Source organism: Saimiri boliviensis, chromosome 4 (assembly GCF_048565385.1).
Source record: "Saimiri boliviensis isolate mSaiBol1 chromosome 4, mSaiBol1.pri, whole genome shotgun sequence".
NCBI lineage: Eukaryota > Metazoa > Chordata > Mammalia > Primates > Cebidae > Saimiri > Saimiri boliviensis.
Genome location: NC_133452.1, coordinates 87,046,552 through 87,073,579, shown reverse-complemented (window position 1 = coordinate 87,073,579; position 27,028 = coordinate 87,046,552). Strand labels below are relative to the sequence as shown.

At 40.2% G+C, this 27,028-nt stretch overlaps 1 protein-coding gene across 6 annotated transcripts in view; it reads left to right on the top strand.

Moving 5' to 3' along the window:
• The window catches only part of USP49 (ubiquitin specific peptidase 49), a 115,737-nt gene that overhangs the window by 16,841 nt on the left and 71,868 nt on the right, over nt 1-27,028 (top strand). For 2 of the 6 annotated variants that reach the window (XM_074397787.1, XM_074397784.1), the window contains exon 2: nt 18,595-20,305. The gene's annotated coding sequence lies outside the window, so the exon portion shown is untranslated. Of the gene's footprint in view, nt 1-228; nt 6,155-8,711; nt 8,837-18,594; nt 20,306-27,028 lie in introns of those variants that run through there. The other 4 variants (XM_074397785.1, XM_074397786.1, XM_074397783.1 and 1 more) reach the window with 4 other exon arrangements.

Here is a 27,028-nt window from a genome sequence, read left to right as displayed (position 1 = left end):
CTTTGACTTTGAAATAAAGTCTTTAAGGATCAGTTTGTTTTGTAGATATAAATTGTAGTTGAAAATGAAAGGAAGAGTAGATAGGGATTTACTGATTTATCAGTTTTTTTGAAACAGAGTCTCACTCTGTCACCCAGGCTGGAGTGCAGTGGCATGATATCTCAGCTCGCTACACCCTCCACCTCTCAGGTTCAAGTGATTCTCCTGTCTCAGCCCCCGGAGCAGGCAGGAGTACAGGCATGCACCACCACGCCCAGCTGATTTTTTGTATTTTTAGTAGAGATGGGGTTTCATCATGTTGGCCAGGCTGTCAAACACCTGACCTCAGGTGATCCACCTGCCTCATCCTCCCAAAGTGCTGGGATTACAGGCATCAGCCACCGTGCCCGGCCTTGATTTATCAGTTTTGAGCCCAAACCTTTCTAGAATGCCAGGTAATTTATGGTACTTATTTTTGCAGTTATGGATACTAACTTATCAGGACAATAAAGTCAAAGTCCCTGTTAGAGCTAATTAGATTCTTCTTGATAAAAATTGTTACCTAGAGGTAGCCACAAAGAAAATCAGGTAAGAAAATGTGTGAATTGCCCAATCCAGCCGTCATTGCTAATAGCTTTATAATCATAGACATCTAGCCCTTGATAGCAAATCAGCATTTATGAACAGAGGTCATCTCATTTACGTAAGCATTCATAGAGTATGTGGGGCTGTATTAATGTTATTTTTTAAATAAACCAGAATGCCAAGAATATCCCTATAGATGACCATTGTTAACATTTACATCTCTCTTCTTTTTTATGTTCTGATGCAACCACCTATATCAATTTGGATGCTTATAGCTAGACACTGATTTATGCTTATATCTAATAGAGGTCAAAGGTCAGGTTAATAAACACTTCATATAAAAAAGTAAAATATCATCAGCTGATCAGAGGGGTCTTATAAGATGAGAAAGCCAATACATCACTATGGGATTGAATATACTCTTAAAAGAAATATTTTAAAAATGTATAACATAACTTGAAGAGCTTATAACAATGCATTTCAAGTGAAAGGTAAGTGTGCTTTAATGAAGACATCAGTCTTATCTGTGATTGCCCTATTGTCTGCTCCATACTGAAAATCTCAAATTGGGCCAGATGTGATGGCTTGTACCTGTAATCCGAGCACATTGGGAGGCCATGGTGGGAGAATCTCTTTTTTTTTTTGACAGAGTCTCTCACTCACTCACTTACTCACTCTGTCCCCCAGGCTGGAGTGCAGTGGGGCAATTTCGGCTCACTGCAGCCTCCGCCTCCCAGGTTCAAGCCATTCTCCTGCCTCAGCCTCCTCAGTAGCTGGGACTACAGGCACGCACTACCACACCTGGCTGATTTTTGTAGTTTTAGTAGAGACGGGGTTTCACCATGTTGGCCAGGCTGGTCTCGTGCCACAACTCCAGATGTCAAGTGATCCACCTGCATGGGAGGATTGCTTGAGCCCAAGAGTTCAAGGTTACAGTGAGCTGTGATTGTGCACTGACACTCAGTAATCTAAATCTGAAATACTGAAGTACTGCCATTTTAGAGCCTTATAGGCAGATATTATCCTACAGGTTGCTATTATTTTCCTTTACCAGTATTATTATCATGTATACTAGTTAACATTTGAAATTTGTGGCCTTTCATTTAGGAGACATCTAAAAAGGGGTAAATAGGGTTTTTTTTTTTTTTTTTTTTTTTTTTTAATGTTATTCTCTGTGCCCGGGGGATATGGAATAGACATGTGACTTTGCACTGAACGCGTTAATCAGTTTTTGTTAGCAGCATGGCATAATGAGCATATTTACAACAACACTTACATTGGCAGCTGGCAGTCTGCTTGTGGAATCTTTTAGAAAACAGAAATCTGGTGAGAAGTGTTCCTGAGAAGTTGAAATATTGTTGGGTGCAAAGGGAGGGTGTTACATAGAACAAATAAAGTAGAAAAAATGTATCCTCCAAAAAGTAGTTGTTTTACCACTGAAAGCCATGAGAAAAGGCATTTTATCTATGGATTGAGATGTGGCTGTCTAATTTATGTAGGACTTTAGAGTTCTTTTTGTATTTTGATTATTCATTTAACTTGTCATTTAAAGAACTTCAAGGTACATTTCTATTGTTGAAAAAAGTTTTATAAAGCATTTTAAGGATGAGTTTCTCATGTTTTTAGTATATATTTTATTCTACTGTAAATTATTTTTCCCTTCTACTTCCAATTAAAACATATCTGACTTAAAAAGATACCTTTAGCAGAAATAAGAAAAGTTTCTATTTAAGCAGAGTTCTTGGCACTTAACAGGTGTTCAATAAGTTTTTATGGAATAAATTAATGTTTGCATGAATGAAAAATATTATTCTGAATTTGAACTTCCTACTCCCATAACTTGGGTACAGTCTAGCATTGGTGTACAAAGGCCTCCTGTTCAGCCCTCATTCCCATGTCTATTTTTCTCCCCATCTCACAGGCACACTCTCTAATGTGTTTGATATGTCCTTGACTCTGTGTGCATTTTTGTAAAATACTTACTGATTCTTTTGGTGTCTGTATTTGTAATTACAAAATTGTTCATTGCACCACAGTTAGATATTTGGTTATAGAATTCTGCTTGTCGAAATGCTGTAGATCTTACTCTGGTTTTTACTTTTTTCAGTGAGTGCTGTGTTTTAAGATCTATTTATGGGCCAGGCACGGTGGCTCACTCCTGTAATCCCAGCACTTTGGGAGGCCGAGATAGGTGGATCACCTGAGGTGAGGAGTTTGAGACCAGCCTGGCCAGCATAGTGAAACCCCGTCTCTACTAAAAATAGAAAAAATTAGCCAGGCAAGGTGGTGCATACCTGTAGTCCCAGCTACTTGGGAGGCTGAGGCAGAATTGCTTGATTCCGGCAGGCAGAGGTTACAGTGAGCTGAGATCGAGCCACTACACTCCAGCCTAAGCGACAGAGTGAGACTCTGTCTTAAAAAAACAACAACAAAAAAACCCAGGTCTATTTATGTGAATGTAGATTTAGCTAATTGCTTCTAGCTGCAGCATAGTATTCCCTGGTATGCATCCATTCCCACAGTGATGGGCACCTAGGCTAACGTAAACAATGCTACCAGTAACAGTCTTGCACATGTCTATTATAGACATGTTTGAGAATTTTCAGGGACACAGAGCCAGGTGGCATTGTGGCGTAAGTACTGCGAGGCTGCCGAATTGTCGTATAAACTTATACCCACAAGCATTGTATTCCTATAACCTCCCAAACACTTGGTATTGTCTACATTTCTAATTTTTGCTTTTAGTAATGTCTCATTTTAATTTTTCTTTCTTTCTTTTTTTCTGTTTTTTTTTTTTTTTTTTTGAGATGGAGTCTTGCTCTGTTGCCCAGGCTGGAGTGCAGTGGTGCAATCTTGGCTGACTGCAACCTCCGTCTCCTTAGATCAAGTGATTCTCCTGCCTCAGCCTCCTGAGTAGCTAGGATTACAGGTGTGTGCCACCACACCTGGCTAATTACTGTATTTTTAGTAGAGACAGGGTTTCACCATGTTGGCCAGGCTGGTCTTGAACTGCTGACCTCAAATGATTCACCCACCATGGCCTCCCAACAGGCTGGGATTACAAGCATGAGCCACTGTGCCTGACCTTTTTTTTTTGACAGAGTCTGGCTCTGTTGCACAGGCTGGAGTACAGTGGCACGATCTCGGCTTACTGCAAGCTCCACCTCCCAGGTTCAGTCTCCTGAGTAGCTGGGATTACAGGTGCATGCCACCACGCCCAGCTAATTTTTGTATTTTTAGTAGAGACGGAGGTTTCACCATGTTGGCCAGGCTGGTCTCGAACTCCTGACCTTGTGATCCGCTTCCTTTGACTCCCCAAAGTACTGGGATTACAGGTGTGAGTCACCATACCCAGCCTCCCCTTAAGTTTTTAATGTGTATAGAGCAATCTTTGGATGTGGTATAAGTTGGATCCAGCTTTATTTTTTCTGATTTCCTGATATCATCTAAAGTAGCTGAACTTTTCAGTTGATTTGTAGTAACACCCTTATTGTAAATGAATTTCTCACCTTTCTAGTCTATCTCATTGGTGTATTGATCCCAGAATTTCTTTTTCTTTTTTTTTTTTTTTTGAGACGGAGTTTCACTCTTGTTACCCAGGCTGGAGTGCAATGGCGCGATCTTGGCTCACCGCAACCTCCGCCTCCTGGGTTCAGGCAATTCTCCTGCCTCAGCCTCCTGAGTAGCTGGGATTACAGGCACGTGCCACCATGCCCAGCTAATTTTTTGTATTTTTATTAGAGATGGGGTTTCACCATGTTGACCGGGATGGTCTCGATCTCTTGACCTCGTGATCCACCCGCCTCGGCCTCCCAAAGTGCTGGGATTACAGGCTTGAGCCACCATGCCCGGCCTTGATCTCAAAATTTCTTAAAGGAGACATAGTAGGTATGTTTAGCACTGTTGGCCCTGTCCACTCAATGCCAGTAGTGTTGCCTTGTCATTGTGACATCCATGGTGGCCCATGCATTTCCAGACATAACCCTAGATGATATCTTGCACCATATCATGTTTATTTCTGTGCCTTTCTAGTAGTTCTTAAGCTATGGCAGGATAGATTCTCTCTCTTTTCTTTTTTTCAAAATTGATATAACTACTTGCAGATCTTTCATAAAAAATTTAGATTTAGTTTATCTAGTTTACTTCCTCCCCAAACTGTCCTGGTATAATTTTGATTAAGATTGAGATTATAGCCAGGTGCGGTGGCTTACACCTGTAATCCCAGCACTTTGGGAGAATGAGGCAGGCGGATCGTGAGGTCAGGAGTTTGAGTCCAGCCTAACATGGTGAAACCCTGTCTACTAAAAATACAAAAATTAGCCGGGTATGGTGGTGCACTCCTGTAATCCTAGGTATTCAGGAGGCTGAGGCAGGAGATTTGCTCGAACCAGGGAGGTGGAGGTTGCAGTGAGTCAAGATCACGCCACTCCGCTCCAGCCTGGGAGACAGAGCAAGACTCCATCTCAAAAAAAAAGTTTGAGATTATAATTTGATTTAGATTAATTTACAAGATTTGGCATCTTTTTACAAAGTTAAGTCACTACATCCATGAGCATGAAAGAATGAACATAGTATTATTTAACTGGAGGAACTATTGTGTATGTATTATGTTTTGTAAGAGAGCAGTGTATTTTCTCAAAGTTTTTTTTTTTGAGACGGAGTTTCGCTCTTGTTACCCAGGCTGGAGTGCAATGGCACGATCTCGGCTCACTGCAACCTCCGCCTCCTGGGTTCAGGCAATTCTCCTGCCTCAGCCTCCTGAGTAGCTGGGATTATAGGCACGCACCACCATGCCCAGCTATTTTTTTTGTATTTTTAGTAGAGACGGGGTTTCACCATGTTGACCAAGATGGTCTCGATCTCTTGACCTTGTGATCCACCCGCCTCGGCCTCCCAAAGTGCTGGGATTACAGGCTTGAGCCACCGCGCCCGGCTTTTCTCAAAGTTTAAAAAGGAAAAAAAAACCATACTTTTGGCTGGGCGCAGTGACCGACGCCTGTAATCCCAGTACTTTGGGAGGCCAAGGCGGGAGGATCACGAGGTCAGGAGATCGAGACCATGCTGGCCAACGTGGTGAAAACCTGTCTCTCCTAAAAATAAAAAAAATTAGCTGGGTATGGTGGCACATGCCTGTAATCCCAGCTGCTTGGGAGGCTGAGGCAGGAGAACTGCTTGAACCAGGGAGTTGGAGGTTGCAGGTTGCAGTGGCGCCACTGCACTCCAGCCTGGTGACAGAGTGAGACTCCATCTCAAAGAAAAAAAGAAAAGAAAACCATACTTTATGCAGAAGCCTAAAGTATAAATTTCTTCCTGATTCCAGACTATGAAACAAAAAAAATTTTTTAGCATTCAACTTGAAAGCCATGGAATATGCAACAGTTAAACCACCTTGCTAATCTATTTTCATTGTCTTCATTTATGCTAAAAAATGAGAGCAAGTGTTTTTGCCAGCATACGTTTTAATTTTTAAAAATCCCTCGTCAGAATTAATTGTTTATCAAAAAATATCCAGTCCAGCTATTTTCTTGCTTACGGATTCCCTAGATGCCTTTTCTACCTGCCTGTCCATGAAGAGCCCAGCACATGATCAGTAAGTGTGTTTTTGTTCCTTAATGCTGTCAAGCAGAACAATAAGTACGGTTTTAACACTCATTGATTAGTAGTAGATGATATTAAATATGTTGAACGAATACCATATGATAGCCCTCATTTTGCTATAAAAGGTCAATAGAAAATACAGGTGTTTTACTTTAAGTATTTGGAAATAGAGAAAAGCATATGTCCTAATTGAGAAGTCATTGTTTGGGTCTTAGAGACAGTGGGGCAGCAGTTGTTTCAGATTTGAGTCCCACCACTATTCAGTAGTTTTAGTCTTTGGGAAAGAACAAGTGACTCTAATTCCATGTGCTCCTTGCCTTGTTCTAACAGACTTGTAGTATGTGTGCTTTCCTTTCCTGAGGAAGCATTGCAGTTTTTTAAGTGTTTTCCTTCTGCACCAAAATGTGATTCAGTCAAATTGTTTTTTTGGCTTTGGTTTAGCATCTGCTCGGATGAAAAAGGAATTTTAATTCATTAAGTGATTGATTTAGGTATAAACCATGAACTTTCTGCAATGACATCATAATGTCGTTGGAAAAGAAGAATGGTTAACAGTCTTCTTTTCTTTTTCTCTTTGCTGGTTTTATGATTATGACTTTTGAATAAATTTCTGTCAGTAAAAACAATATTCTCTGCTCTTAGTCTTTTTTTTTCAAGTAAAGCCACACACACTATTTGAGTTTTCCAAATACTTTGATTTTGTTTTGCCTGAAACTTAGACTTTTTTTCCTTTAGTTTCTTTTTCCTCTTAGACATCTTGCTTGGAAAAATCGTATTTTTAGATGTGATTTAAAAACATTTAACCTTTTCAAGAATCTTTTTGAATTTAGTTTTTATTAATGTTAAGCCTATACATAGTATAAAAAAAAATTTACATGCCTTTCTCCTTCCCAACATTTTGCCTCTCCGGGGACCTTTGTTTTCTATTCCGGTTTTTTTTTTTCCCCCGGTATTTAATGCCGTATTTCTAAACATTAGGCTTATGCATGTAGGAATGGGTGCAGTGGCTCACGTCTGTAATCCCAGCACTTTGGGAGGCTAAGGCAGGCAAATCACTTGAGATTTGGAGTTTGAGACCAGCCTGGCCAGCATGGTGAAACCCTGTCTCTACTAAAAATACAAAAAAAATTAGCTGGGCATAGTGGCGCATGTCTGTAGTCCCAGCTACCTGGGAGGTTGAGGCAGGAGAATGGCTTGAACTCAAGAGGTGGACGTTACAGTAAGCTGATATTGCACCATTACATTCCAGCCTGGGCAACAGAGCAAGATGTGGTTTCAACAACAACAAAAAAATTTGTGTGGGTTGTTTTCTAGACCTGCCCAGCTTTTATCCTGGGACCTACTTCCCCCCATTTCCTGAGTCCTTTGCCTCCCTATGGAGAACCCTCTGTTTTCCTGGACTTAATATCTTTGTCTTTTGTTGTTTATATTTTAATTTGTGTGGAGCACATCCCCAAGAAGCTCCTGAAAAAAAAGTGTATGCGATGTAAATTTGCTTGAGAATCTGCATATATGAAAATGTCTTTATTTTCTTTCATACTTGATTTATAGTTTACCTGGGTATAGAATTCTAGGTAAGAGAATATTTTCGGCCGGGCGCGGTGGCTCACGCCTATAATCCCAGCACTTTGGGAGGCCGAGGCGGGTGGATCACGAGGTCAAGAGATCGAGACCATCTTGGTCAACAAGGTGAAGCCCCATCTCTACTAAAAATACAAAAATTAGCTGGGCGTGGTGGTGCACGCCTGTAGTCCCATTTACTCGGGAGGCTGAGGCAGGAGAATTGCTTGAACCCAGGAGGCGGAGGTTGCGGTGAGCCGAGATCGTGCCATTGCACCCCAGCCTGGGTAACAACAGCGAAACTCCATCTCAAAAAAATAAAAAATAAAAATAAAAAAATATGTATATATATAATATTTTCTCTGAGTTTATCAGGCATCACCCTATTGGCTTCTAGCTTCTGTTGCTGCTGATGAGAAGTCTGATGACGTTCTGATTCTTGGTTATTTTTTTTCTCCCTGGAAATGTTCTGAAGTTTTAATGTAATTAGACTGATTCTAGGCCTTGTTTTGTCTGTTACGCTGGACACTTGGAGGGCATTTTCAGTTTGGTAACTGACTTCTCAGTTCTGGGAAATCTGCTTGAATTCTTAAATTCTAACCAATCTCTTCCTTCTCCTTGTCTCCAGTTTTCTCTGTTCTTTCTCTTGAACTCTTTATTACTTGTGTTTGGAATTTCTAGGCTGATAAGTCCTTTAATTTTCCTTTCCTTTCTATTTCTCATCTTTTTGTTTCTTTATTCTACTTTCTGGGAGGTATCTTGAACTTCATCTTAAGACCTTTCTAATTAGTTTTATATTTATGCTGTCATATTTTTAAATTTCAAGAGTTCTTTTTTCAGCGAATGTTGCTTTTTAGTAGTTGTCTATTTTTGTTTCATAGATTGACTAGCTCTTCTCTGAACATGTTCTTTCCTCAGCTTTCTGTACAGTCTCTGTTCCCTTAAAATATCTTACTTGTTTATTTCATTTGTTTTGATCTTTCATTTAGGGAATTTCCTTAAAAGTATAGCTTTGGCTGTTTTACTCATATTGAGGAGTGAGCCCCTAACAACTGAAAGCTGGATTTGCCAGAGTGGCAGCTTCTAAAAGTTAACTGGTGGTCTTCATTGTAAGGTGAGTAGTCAGGGACCCATATTCTTTGAGAGGACACCTCTAGCAGTATTTGTGAGGCTACTTGGGAGGCTGAGGTGGAAGGATAGCTTGCACCCTGGAGGTTGAGGCTGTTCTTTAGTTCTTATTAAACTGTCAGTTAAGGCCAGGCATGGTGGCTCATGCCTGTAATCCCAGCACTTTGGGAGGCCAAGGTGGGTGGATCACCAGGCCAGGAGTTCAAGACCATACTGGCTAACATGGTAAAACCCTGTCTCTACTAAAAAATAAAAAATTAGTTGGGCATGGTGGCTCGTGCCTGTAATCCCAGCTACTTGAGAGGCTGAAGTAGGAGAATTGCTTGAACTGGGACCTGGGTGGTGGTGGTTGCAGTGAGCCAAGATCGTGCCATTGCACTCCAGCCTGGGCTGCAGAGTGAGACTCCATCTCAAAAAATATATATATATACTCATAAACTGTCAGTTAAGATTATAAAGACCCAGATACCCAACACATTTTAGGATTTTTGAATTCTACCTGAATAATGAAGCTCTTTTATCCCAGCCTGCCCCAGAACTGCTGGGATGTTTGAATATCAATGTTTCTTCTTGCTTTTCTCTTGACCAGGCTTATCTCCAGAGAGAATATTCCAATTATCGGCTTAAGGCTTACAAACTGGCTTCATCATTTGGGAAGCTGAGTGGGGAAAATGGCTATGGATGTCTCACCTTTCAGGATTCAACTTTCTCTCAATCACCGTCTTTTTTAGACTGGTGGGCCTGCCCCTAGTTGTACCTAGTCCAGAGTCTCTCTAATAATTTTTCCAGAGAACAAACCTTCCATCTTCTGCCCAGCAGCTGTTTGGATTCCGGGCAGCAATCTAGGGGTAGGACTTTTACCCCATTCTCCTTTTTATAGCCTTGTCAGCTATCCCCACTTTCAGAGGCATTCTGATTTTTTCTGGTTTGTCTTAGCACAGTTTAGTGTGCTTTGGGCTTCCCCTTAACGTAGGGAGACCCTCTGTCTCTACATAAAACTAAAGAAAAAAAATTAGCCAGGTGTAGTGGCATGTGCCTGTGGTCTGAGCTACTTGGGAGGCTGAGGTGGAAGGATAGCTTGTACTCTGGAGGTTGAGGCTGCAGTGAGCCATGATTACACTGCACTCCAGCCTGGGTGACAGAACAAGACCCTGTCTCAAAAACAAACAAAAAATAGAGACAGGGTCTCACTATGTTGGCCAGGCTGGTCTCAAACTTCTGGCCTCGAGCATTCCTCCCACCCTAGCCTCCAAAAGTGCCTTGATTTTAGGCATGAGCCACCATACCTGTCTGACCTATGTTTAAAGTTAGAAACCATTTTTGTAGAATGAGTGTAGATTCACAGTTGAGTTACTTCTCAAACAAGGCTGACTTCTTTTTTTTCCCCTCCCACCTCCTCACAAGGCTAACTTCTAACTCAATTTTACCAAAGGCAAAAAAACCTACTTAAATAAATTTTATGTTCCTTGCCACTGTTGTAGGGTTATTAGAACTGCAGCAACTCAAAGCAATTATCTTTTTTTTTTTTTTTTTTTTTTTTTTTTTTGAGATGGAGTTTCGCTCTTGTTACCCAGGCTGGAGTGCAATGGCGCAATCTTGGCTCACCACAACCTCTGTCTCCTGGGTCTCCTGCCTCAGCCTCCCAAGAAGCTGGGACTACAGGCGTGTGCCACCATGCCCAGCTAATTTTTGTATTTTTAGTAGAGACAGGGTTTCACCATGTTGACCAGGATGGTCTCGATCTCTTGACCTCGTGATCCACCCGTCTTGACCTCCCAAAGTGCTGGGATTATAGGTGTGAGCCACCGCGCCAGGCCAAAGCAATTATCTTTGACCTGTGTGCTGCTGCTTCCTTGCTGTGTGATCCTGGGTCATTTCCTAACCAATGGGACCTTCTGTGCTTCATGCTGTAAAATGCTACTGACACCCACCTCATTGTGAGAATTAACTGAGCAAATGCATGTGAAAACACCTCACACAATATGGTATCTAGGAGGAAGTATAATAAATATTCATAAATGTCTTCTCATTAAAATTGTTGTTTTGCTGACAAAATTGTTGTATAGTATTTATAAGAAGTGCTTGATAATGACAGAATTAATGATTTGTTTTTTTTGAGACGGAGTTTCGCCCTTGTTACCCAGGCTGGAGTGTAATGGCGCGATCTCGGCTCACCGCAACCTCCGCCTCCTGGGCTCAGGCAATTCTCCTGCCTCAGCCTCCTGAGTAGCTGGGATTACAGGCACGCGCCACCATGCCCAGCTAATTTTTTGCACTTTTAGTAGAGACGGGGTTTTACCATGTTGACCGGGATGGTCTCGATCTCTCGACCTCGTGATCCACCCGCCTCGGCCTCCCAAAGTGCTGGGATTACAGGCTTGAGCCACCGCGCCCGGCAGAATTAATGATTTTTAATGTATGTTGGCAGACTGAACTCTACCAATTAATAATATTTATTATATATGGGACCTATAAAAAGCAGGATTAGATTTAAGCAAAGTGATGAAGTAGCAACTCTGGTATATGCTCTATAAAAGGTGATTTTTGTGGCTCACACTGCCGCTCTGTAAGCTCAATTGCTTTTATTTGCATTTATCTTGGATGACTGAGGAGAATGCAGGCATATTCCATTGCTCTTAGGTCATGTTATTTTTTGGTGAGAAGGAATTCCCAATCTGGGGAAGATTGTATGTTCTTTAGTTCTTATTAAACTGTCAGTTAAGATTATAAAGATCCAGATACCCAACACATTTGAGGATTCTTGAATTCTACCTGAATGATGAAACTCTTTTATCCTAGCCTGCCCCAGAACCCCTGGGATGTTTGAATATCAATGTTTCTTCTTGCTAGAATAATGATCTAAAGTCTTTGCTTTCTTCGGTAGCAAAGAAAGAATACCTAACATGTACAGCTCTTGCCAGTTTATAATGCATTTACACACATCTTCTTATTTGATCTTTGCAGCTCTTTTGGAAGAGTGTAGAGCTGATGTTATACCCTTTACAAATGAGGAAGTAGGGGGTCTCAAGACATTAGTGAATTGCCCAAGGTCACACTGGTAGTAAGTAGATAACCTGGACCTTAAACTGAGCCGTCTGATTCTAAATCTAAGGCTTTTTCAATCTTTCATGCTCATATGTCCCTTACACATTAACAGATCCATCTAGTGTCTTATTACATATGGAAGACAATCAACAGGGCACAACCTAACCACCATACAGGATTTTAGAGAAGAAAATTTCTTTTTCTTTTCTTTCTTTTATTTTCTTTTTTTTTTTAAGTGAGCTCAGCAAGTTAAGCCTGGAAAGAGAAGATAATTTCTAATGTGGCATCTGACTATCTTTCAGTTAGACTCTAGATCTTTTATGCATCATTGTAATGATCCCAAATTGTTTTTATTTAAGAAAGCTAAAACAATGATACGTTTTCTTCTAATACAAAAATATATGTGTGAGAAGATGATAAAGTTGCAATTTACAGTGGTAAATACCACATTATTTTATTTTTTTTTCTTTTCACATTATGTTTTTAATGAAAATAAGTACTTAAGAGCTGGGTGGGGTGGCACGTGCCTGTAGTCCCAGCTACTTGGTAGGCTGAGGTGGGAAGGTCATTGCTTGAGCCCTGGAGTTCAAGGCCAGCCTGGGCAACATAGTGAGACCCTGTCTCTAAAAAAAAGTATTTTATAAATATTTTATAAATGTTAGGCAGCATATTGCCTAATAAGTAAAATTTAAGATAATCTTAAATGTAAAAAATGGGGTCCTCGGCCTGGTGCAGTGGTAGCTCACGCCTGTAATCCCAGCACTTTGGTAGGCCGAGGTAGCCAGATCACTTGAGCCAGGAGTTCAAGACTAGCCTCGACAACATGGTGAAACCCGTCTCTACTAAAAATACAAAAGTTACCCAGATGTGGTGGCATGCACCTATAATCCCAGCTGCTTGGGAGGCTGAGGCATGAGAATTGCTTAAACCTGGGAGGCAGAGGTTGCAGTGAGCTAAGATTATGCCACTATACTCCAACCTGGGCAACAGAGTGAGACTGTCTCAAAAAAAAAAGTGGGGAGGTGGAATCCTCTATCAGTGATTCATTTGACCAGCAGTATATATTAATATGTCCCTTTGTACCATGTACTGTGTTATGTCAACAGGACACAATAATGGATGATAAATGACCCTTCCCCCCAGGAAGCTCACAGTCTAGGTTGCCATTCCAATGTATACTGTATAATACAGTTTTGTGGACTGCAAATCTGTTTAATGGTGAAGAAGCATTTTAATAAATAACTTCTAAGAAGTCAATTTATGTGGCAAGTGAACAGTACTATTACCACCTAGATTGTTCTGAGTCATAGTCAAAATGTGTAAATGCAATTCTACTACCTTTTGTATTTCACGAGAATTCAAAAATCTCTCTGTTTTGCAGTTTCTGTGCAGAGGGCCTAAATTTGAACTTAAACCATTACTGTGAGCCATAAATGGGTAAAATCCATGCCAAACTAATACTTTTGAATCTTAGTAAAGTCAGCAGATCTTGAGCCTTTTGTTCATGCTTTCTATGTTGTGCACTGAAATTTAAAATGTTGTATGTTTTTTATTTACTCTGGGTGATCTATACAAAATTTTAGAATTTTAAATTTGAATGGGACTGGAGAAAACATAATTAATCAGTGGCAGAGTATGGACTGAAACCCAGGCTTCCTGATACCTAGTTTTGTTCTTGTCCCACCATCCTATGCTGGGCTTCCTAATTTAGCAGCCAAGAGAGATTTAATTGTAATTGCTGATTGTGGTCTCCTTAAAATTTTAAAGAAGGTTTCTTTATTTAGCTGTAAATGCATGTAAATTTTTTCTTTATTTAGTTATGTGAGTTTCCTCTGCCTTGTATCTTCCAAGGCATTTGGCCTATTTTATTGATTAGATGGCTGATCATTTATGATTTAAAAAGTCAGTTAAGACATTGACTGAAAAATATGTCATTCTCACAGACTTTGTACCAAAATGCAGGGAAAATATCTAACTCAGGTTTTGAGCCATTAATTCGTTGGCAGTAACGATGAGGATGAGGCCATGTTTCCACTCCAAAACAGCATTAGATGCAGCTTCCTAGATTTTTATGACTGCCTTGCCTACTCTCACAGCTATCTCGAGGCACTAAGGGGATATGTGTAGAAGCACTTTGAAAAACATAAAGTGACATAACAATATGTTTTGCTTTCATTCATGAATCTTCTAATTGTATATTTGAGACTTTTTATCTTAAGACATTTTGCTATGTGAGCTTATAGATTGAAATAGATTTGGATAGGCCAAAAATGTGACTGAGTTAAGGAAAACACTTAAATCCAGCAAGGCCTTGCTGATAGTAAAATCATGGAGTGGATGAGTGGTGGAAAATAAGTGTAGTGTGCTAGTGCTTTAGGTAAAGGGAAATAATCGGCAGACTTGAACGTTTTGTCTGTTTCATATCCAGCCTCTTCATTCTTTCGTCAGTATTTATTGAAGCACCTACTAAGGTCAAGGTGCTTTTTCAGACAACGAAGATATTACTTACTATCACAATAAGTAAGGTGATGCTATTTCTGTCCTCCAGGAGCTTACAGGGGAAGGCAGTTACAGACAAGATGCCCCATAGGTTAATAAATATTTGTATTTTGGAATGTGCCACGTCATTGAGCTTGCTGAAAAAGATGTAATCGTGGTTAAATTTATTTACTGATTTAAGTATGTTACTATTCTCTTGATCCACTTTTTAAACTTTAAAAAATATAAAATATACATTAAAATATTTTGAGATATGAAATATATCTTAAAGTATATAACTATATCATAAAATATATTTTAAAATATATAACTATATCTTAAAATATAAATAGATAATATATTTATATGAATTATTGAGCTAACAGATCTATTCTGTTTGGTAAGTCATCTGAACATTATCTACCTTACTGCATTAATATTAGAGAGCTATCAAAGATAGGGCATTGCTGCTGTGACTTCACCTAGAAGTTATTTTTTGGTATTAATATTTATTTATTTTTGAGACCAAGTGTCACTCTGTCACTCGGGCTAGAGTGCAGTGGTACAGTCACACATGGCTCACTGAAGCCTTGACCTCAAGTGATATTCCTGTCTTAGCCTCAAGTGATCTTCCTGTCTTAGCCTTCTAAGTAGCTGGGACTACAGACCCAAAACACACAGCAAATTATTTTTTGTAGATCCCTATGTTGCCTAGGCTGGTCTCAAACTCCTGGGCTCAAGTAATCCTCCTGTCTTAGCCTTCCAAAGCGCTGGGATCACAGGCGTAAGCCAGTGCTCCCAGCCTGGTATATTTTTGAAGAGCAGAAACCTGGGTTTGTACCCTTGCTTTGCCACTTATTAGCTGTGGGACTTATGTATGCCACAGTTTCCTCATCTGTAAAATTGGAATAAAAATATCTACCTCACAGTTGTTGTGAGGACTAAATTTGTTAATATATGTAACAGCACTTAACCGCATTTCTGGCACACATTAAATGCTGTTATCAGTGTTAATGGCTATCATCGTAGTCATCACCATTATTATCGTTATTATTTGGCAGAATACGAATAAATTGGGTAAGATTTCAAGAATGGATTTTTTTCTTTTTAAGCCCTGAAAATTGCTCTAAACTAAAGGTAGAAAGACAAAGGAAGGAAATTAAGTATTTGTTGATCATCAGCTGTGTGCCAGGCAATGCACTGGTATTTTACTTGGTTCTTATTTAATCCTTACACAAGTGTTATGAAGTAGATTGAAAAACAGGCTTAGAGAAGTTAAGGAAGGTCTTGTAATAAATGGACACCATGATGATAACTGGTTTCCGTTACTCCACATCGTGTGCTCTTTTCTTGCATGAGCCAGACAGCCCCTGAGAGTTCAGCATGTTTCACTAATAGATAAGCTTGGAATATGCCCTCCTGACTTTGGGAACTTTATTTATTTATTTATTTATTTGTTTATTTAACATGGAGTCTCGCTCTGTCACCCACGCTGGAGGCAGTGGCTCGATTTTGGCTCACTGCAACCTCTGCCTCCCGCGTTCAAGTGGTCTCCTGCTTCAGCCTCTTGAGTAGCTGGGACTACAGATGGGTGCTACCACGCCCAGCTAATTTTTTGTATCTTTAGTAGAGATGGGATTTTACCATGTTGGCCAGACTGGTCTTGATCTCCTGACCTTGTGATCTGCCCGCCTTGGCCTCCCAAAGTGCTGGGATTACAGGCATGAGCCACTGCATCTGGCCAGGAACTTCCTTTCTAATGACCATTTAAAGGGATGTCATCCACATTTTTAGTTAGTTTCTACTGTAGTGATTTGTTTTATATATCTGTAATTTCACTTCCAGTAAAATGTAGTATAAATGATATAAAAGTAGTGTAAATGATACATATATAGAACATATTCCAATATATGGGATATTATTAATAGTTTTCAGCATTGAGCTGATTTATTTTAAATTCCCAGTTTTCTTTCTTTTTTTTTTTTTTTGAGACAGTCTCGCTCTGTTGCCCAGGCTGGAGTGCAGTGGCTTGATCTCAGCTCACTGCAATCTTTGCTTCCCGGGTTCAAGCGGTTCTCCTGCCTCAGCCTCACGAGTAGCTGGGATTACAGGCATGCACCACCACACCCAGCTAATTTTGTATTTTTAGTAGAGAGGGGATATCACTATGTTGGCCAGGCTGGTCTCGAATTCCTGCCCTTGTGGTCTGCCCACCTCAGTCTCCCAAAGTGCTGGGATTACAGGAGTGAGCCAGCGGGCCCATCCTAATTTCCTAGTTTTCAAGATCAGCATCATAATTATTGAAGTTGTTCCTTTTCACATTTATTAATATAACTGATTCCTAGGGGTTTAAAGTTAAACTCCGTATGGTTATATACATGTCCTAGGTGCTGCTTAGTGTAGAACTGATGATTATAGTCAGCTTTTGGGGAGCATCCCAAATTAATTAGAATAACTTGGATTTAAATGTAATTAAGTTAACTTTAAATGTTTTGGTGTTCTTATATTGAAAGTAGGGTCATTTGGATAGGAAAGAGGGACATTTTATGGATGTGAAGTGTCAGCTTAGCTTTTAATGGATACGGTTGCCTCAGAACCCCCAACCTAGAACTAGAAGTTGTAAGCTCTCCCTGAAAATATTTGTATATTTGCTGGGTTTCATGATCTTGTAACCTTTTCTGCCTCCTGGGACTTACTTTCTTGTCTCATACCACTGATTTGCACCATAGTGCACCCACATGTGAAACTTGGCTCCCTCTTTGATTTTCAGAAAGGCCCTATTCACACAGGGCATTTGCAGATTTTGTGTACCTACCTGAAGAAAGGAGGCAAAATAGAGTTGGAGTGATCCTTTCTTTGCATGAATGCAAACAACTTCCCTAGTAAAACATTCCTGTTCTTAAAATCTTTCAGACCTCCCTTGACCCAAGAGCTTCACCTCCACCTAATCCCAGCTTTGCCCCATTATACTTACTCTTTTCTTTTTCTTTCCCTCTCCTCCTCATTCTTCTCCCCATTCCTTTCAGCGATATAAAACCAAATTCTTCCCTGTCTAATGCAGACCAATTTCCCTTTCTTGACAACCATTCTAGGATCTTGACAGCCATTCTGCAGCAAACCACTCACTACAAGGGGACTGGACGTGAGTGATGGGGGCCCATATTATGGGAACATATTTTCTTAAAGAAAGTTTCTTCCAAGAGGAATTCTTGTGTTAGCTGTTAGGATGACACAATAGGGAATTTTCTTTCCTCTTAACAATGGTGGCCCAGCTTGCCGATCTCAAGCTTTATTGAGTCCTGCTTCCTAATAAAGTGTCAGAAACCTTAAACATGCTTATACATGTAATTTGTCCAAATCATAAACTCTAGATGTCTTTGGCTAATATAATGTCCTTGTGTACAGAATATACACTGCTTTTAAAGAAGCATGCCGCTTACATACAGATCATAAACCCACTTGACACAAAAGAGTCACTTCATGTCATCTTGTGTTATTGTATATTTCACTTACACAAAAATAGTTTTAGCTTTTGATACTCGAGTATTTTTGTTACCATGAATTTGTGTGTTTTTTTCTGACAGTTTCAGATTGTCTGCAAATATAGTTTGTAATTTTTAAGACCTAAAACAAATGCAGAAGTGCATTTTTTCAGGAAGTCAACCTTTAATACTTCCATTTATAGATCAGTCTACCCGTAAGTGACTGACTCTTTGGTCACTCTTAGCTAAAGAAAAAGATCACGGTTTTTTTCGCTTTTTTTTTTTTTTTTTTTTTTTTTGAGATGGAGTTTTCCTCTTGTTGCTTGGGCTGAAGTGTAGTGGCGCGATCTTGGCTCACTGCAACCTCTGCCTCTCAGGTTCAAGTGATTCTCCTGCCTCAGCCTCCTGAGTAGCTGGGATTGCAGGGGACTGCCACCATATCTGGCTAATTTTTTTGCATTTTTAGTAGAGATGGGGTTTCATCATGTTGGCCAGACTGGTCATTGAACTCTTGACCTGAGGTGATCCATCCACCTTGGCCTCCTTTGGTGCTGGGATTACAGGCATGAGCCACTGTTCCTGGCCATTTTGTTTTCACTCTTACGTTAGTTTTAAGGACTTGTAGGGAGTTTAATGCATTGTAATATACTCCTTTTTTGAATTTGTAATTATAATTCATGAAGTTGCTTTTTTCTTGCTATGTATTAGCTCAGCCTTACAGATTGTTTCCCACTTGTAGGTAATAGAGGAAACCTAACCAATGACTGTGGAATAATATGGAAGAAGATGGAAAAAACTTGTTTAATGGGTAAGAAATAAAAACTGTAATAAAACATTATTAATGAAAGCTATGTATAGAACTAGTATTATGTGTGGCTGAGGTTGGCCTACTATGAGGATAATTGGTTAGTCACTGTTTGTCTTACCCTGTTCCGAACTTTTACTGCTTGCTTTCATCTTAACCTTGTGAATTTTTTAGTACCATGAATTAACTTAAGCTAAGAGGGGACACAGCCATATTTTAAGTTAAAATGGTACCTAGAGACCAGCAACCATATTAAAACAAGTCTAGTATAAGTCTTAAAACTTATTGGTGGTAAAATAGAGATCATAGCTGTAATAATCTGTCAAAAGTAGTTATCTACCCCTTCTTTTTCTCCAAATACTGTGAGTTGCTGTGACGTTTGTCTCACCATGGGGATCTTGTTCATTTGAGCAAGTACAAAGGTGTGTCTGGTGGTAATCAAATTGAATTCCACTTTGGGAGGCTGAGGTGGGAGGATGGCTTGAGGCCAGGAATTAATTAATTTATTTATTTATTTATTTATTTTCGAGACAGTGTCTTGCTCTGTTACCCGGGCTGGAGTGCAGTGTCGTGATCTTGGCTCACTGCAACCTCTGCCTCCCGGGTGGCAGCAATTCTCTTGCCTCAGCCACCTAGCTAGTTGGGTCTTATAGGTACCCGCCACCACACCTGGCCAATTTTTGTATTTTTGTAGAGACTGGGTTTCACCATGTTTGCCAGGCTGGTCTCAAACTCCTGACCTCAAGTGATCTGCCTGCCTTGTGCTGGGGTCTGCCTACCAAAGGGCTGAGATTACAGGCGTGAGCTGAGACCAGGAATTCTAGACCAGCCTGGGCAACATAGCAAGAACCCATCTCTACAAAAAAAAAAACAAAAAACAAAAAACAAAAATGAAACAAAACAAAATTATCCAGGTGTGGTGGCTAGCTACTTGGGAGGCTAAAGTGAGAGGATCACTTGAGCCAGAAGATTGAGGCTGCAATGAGCTGTGATTATTCCACTGCACTTCAGCCTGGGGAACAGAGCAAGACCCTCTTTCAAAAAAATAGAATTCTGGCCGGGTATGTGTGGCCCATGCCTGTAATTTCAACACTTTTGAAGGCTGAGGCGAGTGGATCACCTGAGATCAGGAGTTTGAGACTAGCCTGACCAACATGGAGAAACCCCGTCTCTACTAAAAATACAAAATTTCACAGGCGTGGTGGCATATGCCTATAATCTCAGCTACTCAGGAGGCTGAGGCAGGATAATTGCTTGAACCCAGGAGGCAGAGGTTGCTGTGAGCCGAGATTGTGCCACTACACTCCGGCCTGGGCGACAAGAGTGAGACTCTGTCTCAAAAAAAAAAAAAAAGAATTCTACAGAAAGCCCAATAAAAGATTTGACTAAGTTTATGAGATATAAGAGTTTTTTTAAATTATACAAGTTTATATACTCATCTCAATAATTTATAACAGATAACTGGAATCCGTTACCTGAATCTTACCCTTCTCCTGGAGTCTATTAAGTATATGGCATGCATTTGTGCCACCTTCTTTGCCTGGAGGTTAAAAACATGGATTTGGAGCCACGCTGTTTGTAACCAGTCACTATTAACTTGGCATTTGTGCATGTTATCTCTGTGCCTCAATTCCTTGGATATAAGGTGAGGACAATAAAATGCTATCTCATATCAATTGATTAGTTAATCCATATTAAAAAAACTTGAAATAATGTCTGGAACCAAGCAAGTGTTCAGTAAATGTTAGCTATAATTCTCATATATATCCCGGTTAGCATTTTTATGGACCAGCCACATGAATTTTAGGTACCAACCACATGAATTTTTCTCTGATACATTCCAAGAGTAAAACCATCTCAGATAAGGTTAACCATGGTGGCAAAAGGTTTTTAATTTTTTTCATGAAAAGTTTTCTTTTTGGCTTCATCTCTGTGCTGCTAGACTATGTGTGAGAATGAAGTTCTATACCTTTACCTTTTACTGTGTATCTTACAGTGTATATGATGCTTATAGTTATATATGAATAAACAACCATCTTCAGCCTAACATAGGTTCATCTTGCCTGTAAAAGTATCTTGTCAAAGCAGGTTACACAGTTCTCTTGTTTCTAGATAGCTATGTCAAATGCTGTGTTGTGACTCTGTCAGTCTATTTTGGAGGGCATGCTTTTCTGAGTTTCTTTTCTTTTTCTCTTCTATTATCTCCTATCTTGTCTTTCTTTTCTTTTTCTGAGACAGAGTCTTGCTCTTTTGCCCAGACTGGAGGGCAGTGGTGCAGTCTTGGCTCACTGCAACTTCCACCTCCCAAGTTTAAGCAATTCTTGTGCCTCAGCCTCCCAGCTAGCTGGGATTACAGGTGTGTGCCACCATGCCCAGCTAGTTTTTGTATTTTTAGTAGAGACGGGATCTTGCTATGTTGGCCGGGCTGGTCTTGAACTCCTGGCATCAAGTGATCCATCTGCCTCAGCCTCCCAAAGTGCTGGGATTACAGGCATGAGCCACTGTACCCAGCTTAAGGTTTTTTTTTTTTCTTTTTGCACACAGGATTATAGTAGTTGTTTTATTTTTTATTTAATTTAAAGAGACAGAGTCTTGCTGTATTACCTAGGCTGGTCTTTAACTCCTGGACTCAAATGATCCACCTGCTGGAGCCTCGTGTATAGGCGTTCACCACTGTACCTGGGCTAGAAACATAGTAGTTTTGAATGTATCTTTGATACTGTTTTTATGGCTTGTCAGCACTTTCTTAGGCGGTATAAACAACTACTTTAAAAAGGAAGGACACTTAGTCATCTATTTTTATTGTTTCCTGTTATCTCAGTGTTAAAAATTTTTTAAAAAGAAAAGAATAAGAATAGAAACAGGCCGGGTGTGGTGGCTCATGCCTGTAATCCCAGCACTTCCAGAGTCTGAGGCCGGTGGATCATGAGGGTCAGGAGTTCGGGACCAGCCTGACCAACATGGTGAAACCCCATCTCTACTAAAAATATAAAAATTAGCTGGGTGTGGCGGCGTGTGCCTGTAATCCCAGCTACTCATGAGGCTAGGCAGGAGAATCACTTGAACTCTGGAGGCAGACGGTGCAGTGAGCCGAAACTGTGCCACTGCACTCCAGCCTGGGCAACAGAGCGAGACTGCATCTCAAAAAAAATTTAAATAAATAAATTAATTAAAACAGAAGTTAACATTTACTAGTATGTATTGTATGTCAGGCAATGTTTTAAATGCTTTGCTCATTTTTCATTATCTCATTTAATCCTGTCATTCACTTATGGGGCAGATACTGTTATTGTCTTCATGTTTAAGCTGAGAAAAGTGAGGTGCCGGATTAAGTAATTTCCCCAAAGTCACATTGCAAGTGGCAGCTTCAGGATTTAAACCTAGGCCTATGCTATTGACCAGGGGAGTGCTGGCCTAGTTAATGACTCTTAGAAGGTGTACTAGGGTAATGAGAATTTAAATAAGACATAAAAAACAAGTATCTCCTGAAAAAGTCACTGTAACTATTTGTTTTTGTTTGCCTGTCTTAAGGAAAATTTGAAATCATGTATCTTCTTAAGTATGGGAAAAATGATGACATGAGATGATTATTCATAAATAATTATTTTTCTTGACTATGCTTAAATGAATACAGCTATTTTGCTTCATGATGAATCATTTATAGTAGACAGAAATCACCTAACTAGCTAAAGAACAATGTATGTTTAGAAAGGATTAGAGTTGATTTGTCCATTGCCATTTAGCTGCTATTCATAGAAACATGCAGACAGAAAGATTGAGCTATGCAGCAGTTTGGAACTGATTGATAATTGGAAATTGCTCTTTCATCCTGCGAAATAATATTTGAGTGACAGTCATCAGAAAGTTGTACAAGAGAAGAAAAGCCAGGAGAAAAGTGACTTATGGGTCTTATATTTAGAATGTGATGGCCTAAAGAGTAAATGCGCATTAACAATTGACATTTATATAGGAACTAGGAGGAATTGTAGTATGTGGTTTTTATTCTGGGGTCTGGCTTTTCTTCTCTTCAAATATCAATTCGTTTCATGTTAAAATATGGTGAAGTACAGAGTAAGTGACAGTTAAAGTAACAACAAGTACGCTAACAAAATGTCTTGGCCTTCCTATAAATGTGGTTGCATGTAGTCAGTGAGTTTTTCTCTCTTTCTCTCTATCTTTTTTATGCCTTTCTCTTACCTGAGAATCTCTTCTGAATATTGATCAAAGTCGTGGCCCTTAGTATACATATTTTTTAAAACAATGTCTTAAAGAGTGGTCTAGGGGCCCCCCAAAACCCTTTCAGGGACTGATAAAACAATTTTCATAACAATGCTCGAATTTCCACCCTCATTCTCTTATGAATGTGCAATTAAGTTTTCCGAAGGCTACATAATGTGCAACTGAATGAAGGCAGAAGCAGATAGGAGAATACAGCTCTTTTCCTTAACCCAGACATTAAAAAGATTTACAAAAATGTAAAATAAGGCCATCTTCTTATTAGATTTGCTGTGATAAGCACTGTGGTTTGTTTCTATCTCAGAACATTGTAATGATCCCAGTATGGACTAGAAAGTCATGATGCCCTTTCCCACTGATATGTACCAAACTCGGCAAACTCAGAATGTTTGTATGAGTTGCTCCCAACTTTGGACAGGCCCTTTCATGTTCTTTCAGCCTTTTTTTTTTTTTTTTTTTGAGATGGAGTTTCACTCTTGTAACCCAGGCTGGGATGCAATGGCGTGATCTCGGCTCACTGCAACCTCCACCATCCAGGTTCAAGCCATTCTCCTGCCTCAGCCTCCCGAGTAGCTGGGATTACAGGCTTGTGCTACCACACCCGGCTAATTTTGAATTTTTAGTAGAGATGGGGTTTCCCCATGTTGATCAGGCTGGTCTTGAGCTGCCAACCTCAGGTGATCCACCCACCTTAGCCTCCCAAAGTGCTGGAATTACAGGCATGAGCCACCTCGCCTGGCCTGAGCCTTTTGTTTTGCAGTATTAACTGAACACCTACTATGTTCTAGCCCTGTTCTATAAAAGCAAAAAAAAAAAAAAAAAAAAAAAAAAAAAAAAAATCTCTGCTGTCATAGAACTTGCATGCTATTAACAGCTTCCATTTTAGCCTTTGAGTTCTTTGCCGTAGACCAGGTGTCCCCAAACTACGGCCCGCTGGCCACATGCGGCTCCCTGAGGCCATTTATCCGGCTCCCCGCTGCACTTCAGGAAGGGGCACCTCTTTCATTGGTGGTCAGTGAGAGGAGCACAGTATGTGGCTGCCCTCCAGTGGTCTGAGGGACAGTGAACTGGCCCTCTGTGTAAAAAGTTTGGGGACGCCTGCTATACAGCTTCCTCTTTAGGGGACTCTCAGAGTTGATAGCACTAGTGTGTCTCAGTGGCTCAGTGCTGAGGATAGAGTGGCTTGACATTTTATGAATTTCAATTATTAAAAAAGACGCCATCCTTTGGAAGGCTGAGGTGGGAGGATTGCTTGAGGTCAGAAGTTCTAGACCAGCCTGGGCAATACAGTGAGACCCTGTCTCTGGGAAGAAAAAAAAATTGCCAGGCGTGGTGGCATGCACCTGTAGTCCTAGCTACCCAGGAAACTGAAGAAGGAGGATGGCTTGAGCCCAGGAGTTTAAGGTTACAGTGAGCTATAATCACATCACAGTACTCAAGCCTGGGCAACAGAGCAAGACCCTGTCTCTAAAAAAAAAAAAAGAAAACTGAGCATCGTGGTTCATACTTATAATCCCAGTATTTAGGGAGGCAGAGGGCAGAGGATTGCTTGAGCCCAGGTGTTTGAGACCATCCTGGATATTATAGTGTGACTTGATCTCCAAAAATAAAAACACAACAAAGGCATCCAATGGTTTAGGATTTTTCAAATTTTATGTGGAACACCAGTATGGCAATAAAGATGGGCCTATCCAGTTACTCTTGTGGTTGATTTAACCTTCTTTTGCTTTCAAAGTCAGTGCCAGTTTTTTGAAGAAATAAAGAAAATGAGATACCAATGGATGTTAAATTTAATTCTAATTGTTTTTTATTATTTGAAGAAAAATATTCTTAAATGCATGAGATTTTCTTTACCTGGTGAGTTGCTTCCAAAATCCTGTAATTTATTTAATAGACTTTTATACAGAAAGAGATTCTTGGCTCATGAGATTGAGTAGCTGAATATTGACTTGAAGGTTAACTAATATGGCTGTCAGATTCTTTGCTTACTGGCTAGATGTCTGTCTTATCACTCACTAACTTTAGCCATTTCTAAGTACTGACAATTGAAATGCCATTAGAATATTAATGGAAAAATAAATGGACATTTAAAATGAATGACCTAAAATTTTTTCAAAAGATTATTTTAATTTTAAAATACACTTTAATAGAAGCTTTTTTTTTTTTTTTTTTTTTTTTTTTAATTGGGTAGCATTTTGGCCTTCCCTTCATTGAAAGTGTAAAAGGAGATTTTTAATCAGAAAAGCTAAATGGCTGTTGCTTGTTCATTCAGCATTGCTACCTCCTGGCACCCCATTGTCAGCTGTGCCTCTTATAGCCAAGAATATGTAAGGTTCAAATAAAACCCCAGTCTTCTACAAAAGTGAGAGAGGGGGTCATTTGACTGTTGAGGGCTGAGAACAGGGAAATGGTGAGAAATCTTTATGAAGACATTTAACCAAACTCTTTTTTTTTTTTTTTCATTGAAGGGGGTATCTTCTTATACCTTACCTCTTCCTTCAGAGGTATGTGGAGCCAACCTGGAAAAACCCCATCTCTAATAAAATATAAAACATAAAATACAAAAAAAAAAAAATTAGCTGGATGAGGTAGTGCATGCCTGTAATCCCAGCTACTTGGGAGGCTGAGGCATGAGAATTGCTGGAACCTGGGAGGTGGAGGTTGCAGTGAGCCGAGATCATACCATTGCACTCCAGTCTGAGCGACGGAGTGAGACTCTGTCTTAAAAAAATAAAATAAAAGGCCGGGAGCGGTGGCTCAAGCCTGTAATCCCAGCACTTTGGGAGGCCAAGGCGGGTGGATCACGAGGTCAAGAGATCGAGACCATCCTGGTCAACATGGTGAAACCCCATCTCTAATAAAAATACAAAAAAATTAGCTGGGCATGGTGGCACGCGCCTGTAATCCCAGCTACTCAGGAGGCTGAGGCAGGAGAATTGCCTGAACCCAGGAGGTGGAGGTTGCGGTGAGCCAAGATCGCGCCATTGCACTCCAACCTGGGCAACAAGAACGAAACTCCGTCTCAAAAAAAATAAATAAATAAAATTAAAAAAAAAAAAAAACAAAATAAATAAATGTTAAGTGTGAATTTCATGGTTACTTAAAGATAGAAACATCTAACATGTCTTCTGTATTCCTTTGTTTTTTACTGTTTGTCTGATTGTGCTGTAAACATATCATACACTATTAAAAAATTGAGCTCATTAAATCACATTGTTTTCTAGAGGTAATAATGTACTCTTTTTTTTTTTTTTTTGGAGACAGAGTCTTGCTCTGTCACCCAGGCTGGAGTGCAGTGGTGAAGTCTTGGCTCACTGCAACCTCTGCCTCCCAGGTTCAAGTGATTCTCCTGCCTCAGCCTCCTGAGTAGCTGGGACTACAGGCATATGCCACCACACCTGGCTAATTTTTTGTATTTTTAGTAGAGATGGGGTTTCACCATGTTGGTTAGGATGGTCTGGATCTCCTGACCTCGTGATCCTCCTGCATCAGCCTCCTAAAGTGCTGGGATTACAGGTGTCAGCCACCATGCCTGGCTGTACTCTTATTTTATTTTATTTTATATTTAGAGGCGAAGTCTTGCTCTGTCGCCAGGCTGGAGTGCATTGGTGCAATCTCGGCTCACTGCAACCTCCACCTCCTGGGTTCGAGCGATTCTTCCGCCTCAGCCTCCCGAGTAGCTGGGACCACAGGCACGTGCCACCACGCCTGGCTAATTTTTTTGTATTTTTAGTAGAGATGGGGTTTCACCATGTTGGCCAGGATGGTCTCGATCTCTTGACCTCATGATCTGCCCACCTCAGCCTCCCAAAGTGCTGGGATTACAGGCATGAGCCACCACACCCGGCCGGCTGTACTCTTATTTTGAAGCTGATCTTTTAGTATTTTTAAATCTGTAGTTTGAGGACCATCTTTTCCTTTTGAAAGCACGTACTCTGATTTCATTAAAACACAAAATATTTTTACAAATCAATTTTACAAGGGTGAGAGCCCTATATAAAAGACATGAATTGACAGTTCACATAAAAAGAAAAAAATAGATCAATATTCACTATAACTAAAGATGTACAGGCCGGGCGCGGTGGCTCAAGCCTGTAATCCCAGCACTTTGGGAGGCCGAGGCAGGTGGATC